This window comes from Chaetodon auriga, chromosome 5, assembly GCF_051107435.1.
Source record: "Chaetodon auriga isolate fChaAug3 chromosome 5, fChaAug3.hap1, whole genome shotgun sequence".
Lineage (NCBI taxonomy): Eukaryota > Metazoa > Chordata > Actinopteri > Chaetodontiformes > Chaetodontidae > Chaetodon > Chaetodon auriga.
The window spans coordinates 1,585,492-1,597,694 of record NC_135078.1 but is presented as its reverse complement, the minus strand read 5'-3'; the positions used below and the strand labels follow the sequence as shown (position 1 = coordinate 1,597,694).

Below are 12,203 nucleotides of genomic sequence, written 5' to 3'. Positions count from 1 at the left end.
GCGGCCAAAAAAAATAATAATAATAATAATAATAATAATAATAATAATAATAATAATAATAATAATAATAATAATTCAGCTTTAGGCAAAAGTCTAAAAGTTTTCTCATGAAGGGGACCTAATTTTTGTTGTAAGAATTGTTATAGATTAAACTATAACAATTCACTGTATTCTATAGTTTTTGTGTTTCTCTTAAATCTGAATCTTAGCTAGACACTACAGCTGTTAAATAAATGTATTGAAATAAAAAGTACAACATTTCCATGTGAAATGTAGTGGAGTAAAAGCATAAGGTAGCATGACATGATAAAATACATGAGGGCTATGCGAGAACTATACTGCACAGTACTTGAGCAAATGTAATTAGTTACATTCTTCAACTGGTCTATTTTTATGTCTTGTACCAACAGTACTTGTTCTTGCTTTATGAGAGTTTTATGGAAAACACAAAACAAAACAATGTTTCTATATAGCATAGAGGTACGGTCTTACAGAGTTAACTGACTTCTGTGCAATTCCAGAATGAAAAAATAACATGAACCTCAGCTCACGTCATCTACTCAAATAGCAGCCTTGCACTTATCGTGGCTCATTAACATGCGTCACTAATGACTCACCTACCAAGTCTCTCAGAAGACACATTTTGTTTGCTGGCAAGAGGAGTGGAATTTGCTGACGTACATGCCAATGTTTTCCACAGCTCTCATTACATTTAAAATCATTAAATCATTACATGAAAAGTAAAGTATTATACTGAATTTGAAGCACAATTCTGTGCTATCTTTGTCTGAAATGTCTAAATGACACCAGTGTGCACAACTTGAAGATATTCTGCAATTATGGTCATTAAGCTTAACACAACACCTTGTCATGTAATGACATCTTTTAGCTGTGAATTTACTTTAGTCTGTGGTAATTCAGAATGCTGTAGAATTTTCCAGGACATGAGACAACATCCTGCTGTACAATACTGGTAGCCTCTGCTCTGTTTGCAGGTTTTAGAATACTCTGTGCAGAATGCCTCACTCATGTACAGTCAAGTCAATAAAGAATGGGTTTACTACTTTGAAGTGGAAGAACCTGACTGGCCTGCCCTGCACAGAGACCTGACCTCATCCAACATCTTTGGGATGAACCGGAACCTGACTGTTAACCAGACCTTATCTCCCTGGTGTTGGACCTTATGTGAATTCTCTTGTGGCTGAATGAAACCAGAAGAATGGAGATTGTGATAAGCAGCAGAGGAATACTCATGGTGTTGGAATCACATGTTCAGCTATCACAGAAGTCTGGAACATCCACATCTTCTTACCCATGTAGTATGGCTGAGCACATCATTTGCTTTGTTTTGTGTTTTAAGAATTAAGTATTTGAATTAATTATTGAGCTGGAAGAAACTGCAATTGAATTAATTATCGTGGAAAATTAACTACATTCATTTTTCATTACAGATTAAAATTTTGGGTCATGATCAAATAAAAATATCTAACACTTGCTTGTTGCAGCCACTAAAGTGTGAGATTTTGCTCCTTTACATTTCTTCTCTTTGTTAATTCAGTGCCTTCAGGTGTTTTGACTGACGGTCACATAATTTTTCAGTCACAAATAACTGCACTACAGATTACTTGTAATGCTCATTCTAATTATTTTTCATACTTTGTTGAGTATTTGATTAATTATGAAATAATAATACATACATACACACACACACACACACACACACACACACACGCAATACAAAACATAATACTTTATTTTACTTTTAGTTTCCTCATAACTTCCTGAATTGCATGTACATATGAGATTGTCCTTGTTTTGAAAGGGACAATCTCAAAATTGGGGAGGTGCTCACTGTTAAATTATATACTGAGATATCTGTGTTTGCAAGAAAGAGCCAGGAAGTGGTGTAATAGTTCCACACAGAAGAATGCAGTTAGGTTAAGCACTCTTTGAAAAGTTGAAAACCTTAACAGCTAATTCTCAATTTTTGCTAAATGTATACTTGTCACAAAGGCTGCCTGAGTCCTGTTTTGCCCTTTCTGGCTCTCTGTCACTCCATTCAGCCTCTTCCAAATCCCCAGGCCCCTGCACTTCATATGAACTCTCCACAATTCCCATTCTCCATCCATCTGCCAGATGCCCTCAGACCTTCCCACCTGCTCACCTGTTTCTCATTCAATTACCATACACAGCATTTGTACCAGCCCATCTCCATCTGCTCCTGACCAGATTGTCTATGTATGTTGCTCACAGCCTCTGCATCCAGCCACCTGTATCTATTTCTGTATTTGACCTGTTGCCTCTTCATGACCTGCTACCCAGTCTTGCCTTCTTTGATTCAACCATTTGGATTGCCTTTCCTGTTGCCACCTTGTTAACCTGTTCCTGACCATGTGTGTGTGTGTGTGTGTGTGTGTGTGTGTGTGTGTGTGAGAGAGAGAGAGAGAGAGAGAGAGAGAGAGAGAGAGAGAGTCGTCCTCCCTCTGTTGCCTGAATCCATTAATCTTGACAATGTAGCTGCTATTTACTGAACTGCATAGTCACCAAGATTTGTTGGCTTTTGCACTTCCTGAAAACTTGACATTTGCCAGTTATAGGGCTCTCTCTAACAGTGCAGATATGTTGGCAGGAAACTTGAGTGACTTTAGCACAGCTCCCTTTTACTTATCCATACTGTTATTCCTTTAAGTAGACATTTGATTGCCATCACTACCCATACTGTGAAACTGGTCAGCATGTATCTTTAAACCGTAGAAATACAATATCTGCATCTTTGAAGATCTTATCGGTGTCTGTCAAAGATCATTCTCAGTAAATTATGTCAAAAGGTGATACTTACATTTAACAACACTGTGCAAGTCTATTTCATGTAGTCAAAGACTGCAAGTGAAGGTAAAGATGTACAAACATGAACCATTCAGACAGATGAAGGCAGATAAAAATGCATCTCCTACTTTGATTTATACTGAACAGTGGGAACCATAGTACAACTGCAGGAACAGTAACACACTGACTGCACTTGATAGTTGCAAGTCAGTGGTTTCTCAACTTGTCTGTGTGCTTTTACTGACATCTGGTGGTCAATTATTGCACTTGGACAGTCACTGTAACTATTTCGAGCACTTCTTATTCATTAGCAATATGATAATATTCCTATGGAAAAAGTGAGGACACCGAAGAGTGATGTGTTCACAAAAATAGAAAAGGAATGCCCCTTTTAAATCAATCATAGTTTTCTTACAACTTGTTAATAATTGCAATCATATGATTGCAAATTTGAGGGAGGTTAGGAGTCACATTGATGAAATTATGGGTATCTACCTCTGAGTGTTACATGTCAATGTGGTTTACCCAGAAGCAACTGTTGGTAAGACACCGGTAAATTGGAAAGACTGGCTTGATCATGGAATACATTCCATTGGTTGTGTGCTTTTTTGTTTGTTTGTTTAATTTTTGGATTTACATTTCAAATTTATACTTTGAATCAAATATATTAAGAGATATTACTTACATATGTTACAACATAAATGTATTTAATTAGGGAAAACCCTTTCAATTACTTGAAAGAAAAGGAATTGAAAAATTGTTACACATTACTTTCTTTGGTTGTGGTGTAATGAAGACAACAGGCCTGGGAGTGATGAAAAACAAAGAAACCCTGACTCTACATCCATTAGAGGCGCCATGAGTTACTTTCTGCTATCAAATTCGAAATGCAAGTTCACTAACTCAGGAAGCACCAGAGTAAGCACCATTTTTGGAATCAAACACAAATTCATAACAAAGAAGTTGCTCTCATAAAGATAAATGGTACAAATACTGTACACTCAAAAAAATAATTCATTGGATGAACGTAATTTTATCAAGGTACCTAAATTCCACCTAAACAAGTACAGTCAGTCTATCTTAATCGTGTTATTTAACCAGCACATACATTAGTCGGTGAAACGTCATGTTAATATTTGCATTCAATTTCTTTGCCTTTCATTCAATTAAAATGTTTGTACTTTGTAGTCCAGTCAAATTAAATTTACTGTACACTGTTCAAACATGTTAGTAAAACAAAATTCCACCTTCTTGTATGAACTACTAGTTTTTTCTGTTATGCTTATGTCAGTCTTGTTGAATGGACTGATATATGTTTTTTGTTTGTTATGCAAATGTCAATCTTGTTGATTCAATTAGTGTAGTGTTCATTGCTAGTACTAGCATCTATAAATTAAATTACCAAAACAAAAAGAGAACGTTAGGCAATTTTACATACATTTACAACAGTCTCACATACAGCAATGCATAGGAGACTACAAAACTTTTGTATTGCAAAATGTGTGAACTTTTTTTAAAAGGGCAACCCCATCAGTTTTCCTTTTTTGCAGGTCAGATGGAGCAATACTGCATATTTGGAAAAAGTTGTGTTAAGTCTTGTGGATCCACAGGGAGCTGCATGCAATCCGATAAACTCCCCCTGGGGATGACTCAGTCACAGTTCCACTGTGGGTAACACAGATGCCAGGTTGTGAAAAGGGGGTGATTAAAAAGGCGATCTCTCTGTTTCTGCTTTGTCAATTGAGATAATTGTTTTTTAATTGTTTTGAAGGAGTACAATGATGGACCGGTGGCCTGTTCTTCAACACCTGGTACATACATTACCTACGATTGGTGAAGTTCCCCTACAAGATTTTTAACATTCAAGATCCTAACATTTTTTCAAATACATGTAAAACAATGAGCTGACAAAATAGTTGAGACTCATTAAGAAAGCAGCCTTGAATCTTTTCAGAGGTTTAAAATTTAATTCTTAAGGACAACAATTTTTAAATTCTTAAAAGTACACCAAGTAAACCTCATAAAACGCAGCAAATGCAATTACAGACATTGTAACCTACAAAGCCCTAACTCTAGGCCCATAAAAAACAAATATTCCAGTAAAATGTGTATATGACTAGAATATGCATTTTAACACTGTTTTAGACAATATAAATAATAATATAATAATATGTGTGCTTTACAAAGAAAAACTCTTTTTGCTATGTTCACAAAAGTAAAAAAAAAATAAAATTTCTGTAAACTCAATTTAAAGATATCTACTACCATTAATGGTGTGTTTATTCTATTTCACATTTGAAGAGACGGCATTCATTGTATGTTCGTGTGTGAGTATAACTGCTCCACTCAAACAAATTTTGGGAATAAGTGCTTATAACTGCTCCAGCCACAATCATCCATATAGTGAAATCAGTTTGGATGTGTTCAAAGACTGCTCTGTGTCTGCTCCAGCGACACAACTGTAGGAGACTTTTCAACCTGAGACAACAATCTTAGTCTAAGTCCATTGAGCAAAGGAAACAAAATAGTCCTTTTGAACATCTTTTATTTCTAATTTTGAACTCTTAAAGTCAAACAAAATAGAAAATTAGCATTAAATGCAGAGATACTGTCTGGAAATATACCACACTTCCATCAGTGTTCTTCAAGCTTATCTACCCCAGAGGCTTGTTTTTCCAGGAACTGTGCCTTGGATGACAAGCTCTGCCCATCCAGATTCAGAAAAATCTTCTGCAGCACTTCAAAAGGCCATCTGAGGTCTGGTGGGTAGCTCAGGTTCAAACAGCATATAAATCCAAATAACAAAACACAAGCAGTTCCTATGTTGTCCAAATGACTGAGGACTTCCACACCTTCAATCAGGACACTGATGTCCTCTGGGTCATCCCTACACAGTCAGTCACAGTCTACACAAAGTGTGCCAACAGACTGAAGGCAAGAAAAAGTTAAAATATGCTGATCCTACAAACGACAAACCTGCTGCTAAAACACTATTTAGCTGCTACAGTAACTGGATACTGGCTAGGATGTTAGCAGCAGGCAAAGTATCGTTTCGTGCAGTTACATTATGTGTTTCTCTCTTTTTTTCTGACAGGTTCAGTGCTGTCTTCTGCCTAGTGCTTGGCCATTGTTCTAATAGCCTAAAATGTGGTTATATTCAGAAGTAGATATTAAGAAGTAAGAAACATGTAGATTAAATATAGCCACCATAGACACCTTGCGATCTCTGAAGCCTTGGTGACCTCTAGTGGGGATCAGGACTCCCAGGTTGGGAACTAGTGCTTAAACATGTTCAAAAGTATATTTCTGAATCTTCTCTCTGGCAATGAATGAAGACTCAGATTATCTAAATGCTGTGTTCTGTTCATTTGTGGGTGCCTTACTGTAAAACACCTGCCCTGCCCAGTACAAAACATATTACACTCGTTATTGTTTTCGATGTTTAAACCTGAAATGTTTAGCAAACACCAAATTCAATGTCTCAGCCTGATATAAATTTCAGAATTAGGAGATGAAAAACAGTGACCAGCATAATGTGTACATATTGTAAAGGGTTTCAAAATGTCAACACATTTGGAAAGATATTACATTACCCTTAATTTCTCATGTGAATTTAACATATCAAGCAAGTAAATATGTGCCTTCTCGGACTGGTCAATGGCTAATGTGATCACTCATAGTGTATCTAACTCACCAGATATTCCCTCACAAGTTTCTCGTAGTTTTTATTCAGGTAGATGCACAAGGACTTGAGGACACATGCTTGTCTTGTATGTATTTGGTCATCCTGAGGGAAAAAGGGAACCCATTCTGACAATATTCTGCATTTTTTGGCAGCAGTTTGAAAAAAAAAAAAAAACTCCACAGCCTTGATAGCAAACTGAAAGTTGTGCAAATTTGTAGCATGGTTATTGTGTGGCTGACAATACCTAGGTCTCAGGAGCACAAAGGGCAAGTGCTCAACATCTACACAAGATGTCAACCAAATCAAACACGAAATAAGGCAACACCACACACAATGGTTTTTCATTCTTGCCAAAAAAAAGTCAACATGTAATTTCACCCATTACTTCCTCATCTTGGCTAAGGCTGATGTAATAAGTATAATCACATGATGTAAGTAATTTGATCCAGGGAACAACTTCATACTCTTGCCATTTTTGCCTGCCACATGTATAGAGTGGGGTGGGAGCTGCACTGACTACAAGAGAAAAGCCCTGCAGCGCATAGTGAACACAGCTGGAAGGATCATTGGTGCCCCACTCCCCTCCCTGCAAGACATGTACACCACTCGCCTCACCCGCAAAGTGACTACAATTGTGAGCGATGCAAGCCACCCCGCACACAATCTGTTCAGCCTCCTGTTCTCTGGGAGGAGGTATAGGAGCCTCCGTTCCCACACCACCAGACTCACCAACAGCTTTATCCATCAGGCTGTTAGGATGTTAAACTCTCTCCCCTCCCTACCCTCAGCACGATGGGCTCCAACAGACTGTCAGGTAACTAAAAAACTTCCCCCACTCTGGACACTCTGGACTCTGAACCCTCTGACCCACATAAATGACTGTCTTTGCATTACTATGCCACTTGCACACTTCTGTCAAACAGAAAACTTCTGCTGCTGTTAGTGACTGACATTGCACTATTACAATCCTCGAACTTAAACTTTTTGCTGCTACTTGTACATTACTGTGAACTCCTATTCTCTATCGTTCATTTTTAGTATTTATTTTCAGTTTATTGTTTACTGTAGTTGTTAGGACACGTCTGTCTTTATTCTTTGTGCCTGTGCACTTAACTTTTTTACTTGAAACTGTCTTGTCACATAATGAAGCTGATTATGTGAATAGGAAGTCCATTCACAGCATAAATGTGCAGGTACATGTAGATTGACTACTGTTTCAAAATGTTAAAGACTGCATCATAGTTCAACATCTGTCATTCTCTGCACTGTCAAGATCATATGTGATGCTGCATACCTAATTTCCAATGTGGAGGCCAAGTGGCCTGGGTCTGTTCATGACTCAAGGATTTATCGCGAGTCTAACCTGAGCAACAGACTGCAACGTGATAAGCAGCCTAAAGATTTGCACAATATAATTCACTCGTCTCCCTCCTTTAATATACTCTGATGTGTCCACTACACATTACAGGAGAGTTTGATGGCCTTCTGCTGGGTGACAGAGGTTACCCATGCCAACCTAGGCTGCTGACCCCTTACCCTGACCCTGAACCAGGCCCCCAACAGAACTTCAACCGGGCTCACTGCCATGCAAGAAGTGGCCAACTGGCCATGCAAGAACTGGGATGTTTTCAGCTTACAGGAATTGTGTACAGATCCTTGCAACACGGGGCCGTGCATTATCATGCTGCAACATGAGGTACTGGTCATGGATGAACAGCACAACAATGGGCCCCAGGATCTCGTCACGGTATCTCTGTGCATTCAAATTGCCATCAATAAAATGCACCAGTGTTCGTTGTCCATAACATACACCTGCCATACCATAACCCGCCCGCCACCATAGGCCACTCGATCCACAACGTTGACATCAGCAAACCGCTCACCCACACAACGCCACACACGCTGTCTGCCATCTGCCCTGAACAGTGAAAACCGGAATTCATCCGTGAAGAGAACACCTCTCCAACATGCCAGATGAGGACGACGAGCATGCAGATGAGCTTCCCTGTGATGGTTTCTGACAGTTTGTGCATGTACCTCTTTCTCAGTGAACATAGCTGGCCATCTGCTTTTAAAGTCTGCAACCAAGGGCTGTCCTCGAAGAACTTCTTGCCTTCGGTATGAGAAAATTTTCTCCATTTTCACTGTCACTACATGGCCATTGTTTCTCTTCTTACTCTCTGAAAGGAGTGTGATTCTCTCCTTTTCCATACTCTCAGTGGTTTCTCCTTTTGAAAGCTCTGGACAGTAATTGTCTTCTGCCCTCCTTGGCTTTTTAACATTCAGTGCTGTCAGAGATTTGTCTTGGTTCTTGCTCTTTAGTGAATTTATCATCACCTCAGCACATCCTAGTCCTCTTAGTTTGGTCCGGAGGTTGGCCATTTCATATTTAAGGCTGATCTTCCACCCATAACAGCCATTGAAAGATCCCTGCTCCCTCAGACAAGGACGCTTTTTCACAAGAGCTTCTGCAACATCATTAAGATCATTGTCATTTGGATAGGCTTTGAAATTAATAATTTCTTCAGACAGTCGTTCGAGAATGTGAGATTTCAGTTTTGTTGAAGGGGCTCAAATAAGTTCCATTAGCATTGGATTCAGCATTGGCCTTTTCAAGTTGCAGTTCAGCCTCATAGTTGAAAGGAGGGACTGTGAAGACACTTGGCGAAACCTACATTCTTGCAGATGCCGATGAACCTGAAGACGAAGCAGGCTCCGTATCATCCGTGTCAACTGAGGAGATTGATGAGGAATCTGTAAGGCTTTGGACTGCTCGGGGTTGACGTGTTGTTGCATCATCGTCTGTAGAACTTTGCAAGTAGACCACCTTTATAGTTGCTTTGTCATTTATTTTGGAGATCACCCACAGGTTTACAAACTCGTTTCCAAAATCAGCATCTTGATATTGAAACCGAAAATCTTGCTGCAATCCAAAACTCGTCTTTATTGTCTGGCACAATTCGTCTATGGTTTCTGGTATCCCTACTGGCAGAATGAGCTTGCTGGCATCATCTTCACCTAGGATGATCCTCAGTGTTATAGGCAGGGTCATTGTGGAGACCTTAAGAAAAAACAGAAACGAAAAACACATTGAATTTTTCACAAGTACAACAGAGGCACTTATGTTAATTTAAGACAAGTACTTACAGTATGAGTGTGCATGTATATACTGAACAAGATCTAAAGGTCATCTGTTGATACTTTGCTGTTATAGTACATAATTTACACTAGTTCCGAATTAGTGCCAATATCTTGTTTTTAATCAAACAAATATGCTTATGGGATATGTACAGCTCTTTACAGGTATTCATATTTAACCTTTATCACAAAATGTCTAATTTCTAAGGCATTCTGCCACTAACAAGTGAAACAAATTACCGTCACTGCAAGGCAATCTTAAACACACTTTCAAGTACAATTTGATTTGTAAGACAGACTGAGCAGTTACAGAACAGTTAGATCATAAAGATGAGGACAAATGTCCAAGGATCAGCACAGCTGAGGGTCAAAAACATTAAAATTGACCTTAAGGGATAGTTTAGGTCTTTTGATGTGGGGTTGTAGGAGGTACTCATCCTAAGTGTCCTCAGTGGAAAATTCACACCTGGACACAGCAGTCATCGTCCTTGGGGACTTTAACCAGACTATTTTGTCATCTGAGCTCCCCGGCTACCACCAGCAGGTAACCTGCCCTAGCAGAGGGACCAACACGCTGGACCACTGCTACACTACCATCAAAGAGGCTTACAGTGCTTTCCCGAGGGCCCAGCTGGGCAGGTCTGACCACACAATGCTACTGCTAATTCCACAATTTTCCTTTAATTGTATTTTATTTTTATTTTCATATTCTCTTCTAATCTTTCTTTCTTTCTTTCTTTGAAATGTATGATTTTAATGTATTTTTATGCTTCTGTAAAGCACTTTTCGTTTCATGAAGGAGGTACAACAAACTCCAAGTCTAATCCTGAACCCTGAGTTGATCTAGCCTGAGATAGGAAACTCCGAGTTTCCAGTTTCAGAACAGGTGATTTGAGTTAGTTCAATCAACTCAGAGTAGGTTAACTCAGAGTTAAGCGAGTGCACCATGACCATAAAAAGCCAACATCGATGGAGCCCCGATTCGACGAGTCACCATGGCAATGGGGAAGAGGAGGGCTGCATTTTTTACCCCACTAGAACTCGAAATCTTAATGCGCTCATACGGCAAATTTGAACATGTTTTTAGAAAAAAGTGCAACACCGCTGCAGCTGCAAAAGAGAGGGAGACGGCATGGGAGAACATTGCTGCTCGGGTCAGTGCATAAGTTTAAATGTAGTCCTTTGCAATCACAATAATATAACAGGGGAAAACTGCTTGAATGGTAGCTCATTAATTTATATCGTTTAGGTGCAATCCCACGGGGGAGAAGTGCACTTGGCAGCAGCTTAAGATGAAATATAAAAACATTGTTCAAACAGGTAAGACCTCAGCATAATTTAATGGGGGTACCTCATTTTGATCATGTTTTACATTGTAAAGTAAATATTAAGTGGCTGTTTGACTGTGCAGTTGTTTTATCCCCAACATAATGCTGTTTTCACACACATAAATGGCTTCTCATCTATATCATATTCCGTTAAATAATTAAGCCTATTTAAACTAACACAGATTTCTGCTCAGCCAACTGAAAGAAGGCAGATGCCCGTAAAACGGGTGGTGGCCCAGCACCGCCACCTCTAACGGAGGCAGAGGAGCTGGCCCTAAGCCAGAATTTAGGAAGGCCAGTGGCTGAGGGAGCTCATCTTCAGGGCTCACCCCCCAAGACACAAGTGCCTTTATAAAATGTAATATGCCTAGGCCTATATATCTCTTTAAAGCCTATTCATAAAAATATTTATTTCCCTTTCATGTCTTTTTTGTTTCTTTTGTCCTAACAGATTCTGATGGTGCTATCTGCCTGGTGGAGCCCCCTCATGCCACAACAGACCTTGTAACTGTATGTAGGCAATACTCCAAAGATTTTGCCAAATGGTAGTTTAAGTATGCTGAAACATATCACTCATCTAGGATGAAGAGCACGAGGAAACTGTGTCTGCTGCCTTTACAGAGGGGGATCCAGAAAGGCCTATAGAGGTAACATCTTGATATGTTACTGATAGTTCTCTTCCCATTTACATTTGTTAACATTCTGGTGGAATATAGAGTGTGACATTTAGCCTACACTGAAGTATTAACACATTCTCATCCTTTTTAACAGGGCATGGCTGGGCAGCAGCAGGAGAGTCCCTCAACTTCCACTGCACAGATTGACACAGTGAGATGGATGTTCAGTAAACACCAGAGGTTCATTCTGTAGAATTCATGTGCAACTGTATAATTTAATGCCCTCCTTATGTATTCCCAGTTACCAGTAAAAGAGATTAATAAAATTCAAAATCCAAAAAACCAACAAAGAAATGCAATACTTGGACTGCCAGATTAGGAGGGCAGATCTAGAAATTGAAATACTGGAGCACAAATTAGAGGTGGGTGCATGGTCACAGGTGAATTATGTTAATTATGTTAACTATTGGAACATTAACTAAACTAACTCTTGTATTTGTAAGAAATAAAGAAGACCAAATGAAGTGTGTATTGTGTCTTTATTTGACTGCTGTGGTGGTGGTGGTGATGATGGTGACTCAATCTCTGAAGTGACTATAGCATATGGTG

At 39.1% G+C, this 12,203-nt stretch overlaps 1 long non-coding RNA gene across 1 annotated transcript; it reads left to right on the top strand.

Moving 5' to 3' along the window:
- Positions 1–10,937: 10,937 nt before the first annotated feature.
- On the top strand, positions 10,938–11,902 carry LOC143320283 (uncharacterized). Its single transcript, XR_013077145.1, has 4 exons — positions 10,938–10,969; positions 11,429–11,487; positions 11,559–11,624; positions 11,749–11,902. It is a non-coding gene; the product is annotated as an uncharacterized LOC143320283 (long non-coding RNA).
- The last annotated feature ends 301 nt before the right edge of the window (positions 11,903–12,203 follow it).